At 36.4% G+C, this 3,980-nt stretch overlaps 2 non-coding genes across 2 annotated transcripts; both read left to right on the top strand.

The window, feature by feature from the left end:
* The first annotated feature begins 3,648 nt into the window (after positions 1–3,648).
* Positions 3,649–3,720, top strand: trnah-gug (transfer RNA histidin (anticodon GUG)). Its single transcript has one exon. It is a non-coding gene; the product is annotated as a tRNA-His (tRNA).
* Positions 3,721–3,852: 132 nt separating this feature from the next.
* Positions 3,853–3,934, top strand: trnas-uga (transfer RNA serine (anticodon UGA)). The gene has a single exon. It is a non-coding gene; the product is annotated as a tRNA-Ser (tRNA).
* The last annotated feature ends 46 nt before the right edge of the window (positions 3,935–3,980 follow it).

Genomic DNA, 3,980 nt, shown 5'->3' with positions numbered 1-3,980 from the left:
TTTTTTTTTTTTTTTTTTTTTTTTTTTTTTTTTTTACATTAGATGCATTTTAATACTTTGATTGTATTCTACCTCCAGAGTAATCTAAGGAAGAGATGTGGTTCCTTTGTTTGAAAAAAAAAAAAACAATGCTTTGTTACAAATCACCATATCATATTAATAATTTGTTCTGTTATATTTCTATTATATTACATTGACGATTTGTCTTTTACCATAAATTTTATACAGATTGTTACTATATCTATTATTTCTTATGCTAATTATTAAAAATATAATTAAATAATTATTTATGGCTATTGTTTTTATTATCATTATCTATTTTTTATTGTATTTATTTACTTTCAATTTTATTGGATTTCTATTATATTACTTTGACCGTTGCACTTGTTACAATGCATTTATTGTGTTATAATAAGAACAGGTTTTTTTTTTTTTTACCAATTCATGGAAAGCCATGCATGGATAAGGTATAGGTGAAAAAAAACAAGGGGAAAGAAACACCTGAGAGAAGGAGACTCAAAGACATACCAGTCTTTTATCCACTTCCGCACTCTAGGAGGGTTGAATAATAATTAGTTTCACCTGTTGCCCGGCCAGTGCCTACACTACACAGCAGAGTCAGCAGGGGGCAATAGGCAGGCGTAACACCTCCCCCACAAAAATATTCCTTTAACCCTCTGGGGTCCGAGGGTGTTTTGGGGCCCTGGAGAAGTTTCGACATGCCCTGACACATTTGTGCTTTTTTCAGTTGCTTATAAACATTTTAATGGCTAAAGTTTAATAACACTGTAATCAGCACAAACTGGGCTACAATAATATGTGTGCAGCATGTATGTAGGTGATTATGTTTTTGAGAAAACAACGTTTATGTGTGCTTAGTGAAAAACTAAAATTTTATAGTCACTGAAATAAGGCCATAAAACACATACAGAACATTTGATCACAAGACTTTTGAGAACTGGATCTTGAACTCTAGAGTTTTTGGTTCAAAATTATGTGAAAATCATCTTACTCATTCACAGAAAACAATATATTGATTTAAATTTTCTAAGACACTTTTTCTGTAGAAAAGGTATATGCGAGGTGTGAATGGTCATGGATAATGCTGTGATTCACGCCTGAGAAGACAAAGGCCCGCATAATGAGCTGCATAATGAGCCTTTCAGTCAGGTGTGTGACTGAGAGGGAAGAGTTACAAGAAAGAATGTGAGGAAAAAAGACATTTATATTTTTAGTTTGTAGTTTATTTAGAATATATAGAACTATCACATAAAAACACCCTCGGACCCCAGAGGGTTAATGTTGAGTTGCTGTTGGATGTTACCCCTGTGTGTGAGACCTGCTTCATCTTGTGGATTATCATTAAAAGGATTTATTTATGTGATCTCCGTCATCGTCTTCATCATCCTTCTAAGCAGCAGCGTGACAATATCCATGAATTGGTAAAAAAACAAAACAGCTGCAGCTCATCAGGCGGCGGCTACATAAGCCACGCACGCCTGATCACCTGGGAGACACTTCTCCATGAGACTGAGCATTAACTCGCCCTCTCATTTCTCCCACAGACAGCAGCGTGTGACCGACCAGCCCCACAGGAGCACAGCACGGACCCACTGCACTGGGAAGAAGGACGAGAGCACTCACGGCACCGGAGCACCCACCTGGACCTTTCACTTTGAGTCACCCACTTGTAAATAAATCCACCCTCCGGGGCATTTATTGAGCCATCCTTGTCGTGTGATTCTTCAACCCGTGACACTGGTGGAGAATGCAGGCAAATCAATGAAGAGTCACCGACAAGCGATCTCCTTCACCTCACCTTTTTTTGTCTCCGGGTTTTTGTCACAGGCGAGCGCTCCTCCCCCACCATGGACGAAATCCTCCAGCGTCATATAATATACAGTATGTGGAAAATAATGTTTTTTTAACCTTAAACCGCATAAACACATTTCATTACACCAAATACACAAAATAATGTTCTTTTTAGCAACGTCATATGACCCCTTTAATATTAGCACTATTAATATTGTTTTATATCTTGTATGCTTTGTTAGGATTTATTTTAAAACATTAAAACACATAAATATAAAAATGACCCAACAGCTTGTGCCAGTTAGGTACTGTTTTTGTTGATGTGAATTTAATAAAGAAATGACAGTGCTTAGCCAGTTATTAGCTGAATACATTAATAAATGACAATTATCATTGAACATGAATGAATACATAAAAATGCACACACAACATAAACAGAAAATAGATGTAAATTGATCAAACATAGGCTATGATCAGCTCACTGTCTGCCGCTTGGTCGTTACTTTCAAAAACAAAAACTTATATTTAACGACCACAAAATGCTCCAAACGTTTTTCTAAATTAACTTAATAGAAGACCATGTTTCAGTGAAATTTCTCCACAATCCTATATGAAGGCTTTAAGTCCATCATTATGTCTGTATTTTGGTGTAACTGAGTGTCAGTTTCTCTCTTCAGATGATGAGCTTGTAGGCTATGACAGCATCTGAAATACACAATTGAGTTTAATGTTACAATGTGTCTCTTCCATTTAAGGCAAAATATCAGGAATGGACAGTATGCGAGTCCTTTGCAGTGTTAAAAAGATTAAGTTATATAAAGTGTGGGATAGCATTACACATTTTAAGAAAGAAATCATTTACCTGTTGAGAGTATGTGTAGTTCGATGACTGAGCTCCAGAAAATCAGTAATGAGGTGCTTTGACAGTTACATATTTGAAAAACAAAAAGGCGAGAAATTAAGAAGCTTTCGAGTGTAACATGTCATTTTTGGTGCCATTTGTCATAGGTGATTAATGCATATTTAACAGTGCTCGTTCGGAAATACAACCAGTCTAATCCGGGTGAAGCAGCTGTTATTGACACGTATGCAATGACTGCAATCTGGCTGAAAAAATGTGGAAGAATCCGGGTATGTACTGGATTGTAATGACCTCACATTTTGTAAATGTTGTAAATATGCATTTTTTGAGTAATAGGGATTTGTTATTTTGTGTTACTACTACTTTCAGATTGATCCAATGGCACACAAAATTATTGTGGGAATTGTAAATGAGCACCATCATTGGATGTTGGTGGTGAGAACAAGAGCATTGCACAAATATTGCTACTTAAATCTCTGTATCTATAGCAGTGGTTCTCAACCTTTTTTCCACTGGGCCGCACTATGGTCCAAGTGCAAGTCTCACGGGCCGCACGCATATCATTTACATATTATGTCACCAATACAAACCAACCAGATTTATAATAGGCTATTATAGCCTAAATATTATGATATCTAATCGATTACATTCATTTTTTGAATAAAACCTATTTGTTAGCAAGTATAATGTTATTTTAGTTATTATGTTTGTTTATATATTTCCTTCTTTTATTATTATTGCATATATGCATATATATATTTATATTTGACTATATATATATATATATATATATATATATATTATGACTGTCATTAGTCATATTTGAGTTTTTGGAATAAACCGAATTTGTGAAAGTATGTTTTGTATGTTTTATTTTTTCAATTTTACAAAAATTAGTTCTTTTGTGATAACGTAAAATAGGTAGAAATTTTGACTTTTCTGTCATAAGTTAAAATAAGTGGAAAGGTGAAAACGCCGTGATCGTATAGTGGTTAGTACTCTGCGTTGTGGCCGCAGCAACCCCGGTTCGAATCCGGGTCACGGCATCCCTTTGCCGTTGAGCAATGGGGACGGCTGAACCCTTTTTTTCCACCTCATCCTTCAGCTGGATTTTGTGTTTGAAGCTTGGCCTGTGCTATTCGCCACCAGACAAGAGAGCAGGCACGCGGCAGCCGGGCGTAGTCGTGGCTGAGAGGTTAAGGCGATGGACTTGAAATCCATTGGGGTCTCCCGGCGCAGGTTCGAACCCTGCCGACTACGATTGGAGTTTGCTGTAACGCTCTCCGTGAAGATAATTGTGCCTTCT

This window comes from Sinocyclocheilus anshuiensis, unplaced genomic scaffold (genome assembly GCF_001515605.1).
Source record: "Sinocyclocheilus anshuiensis isolate Anshui unplaced genomic scaffold, SAMN03320099.WGS_v1.1 scaffold2819, whole genome shotgun sequence".
In the NCBI taxonomy this organism is placed as follows: domain Eukaryota; kingdom Metazoa; phylum Chordata; class Actinopteri; order Cypriniformes; family Cyprinidae; genus Sinocyclocheilus; species Sinocyclocheilus anshuiensis.
The sequence above is the reverse complement of the archived record's forward strand: the minus strand, read 5'-3'. Positions and strand labels throughout refer to the sequence as shown.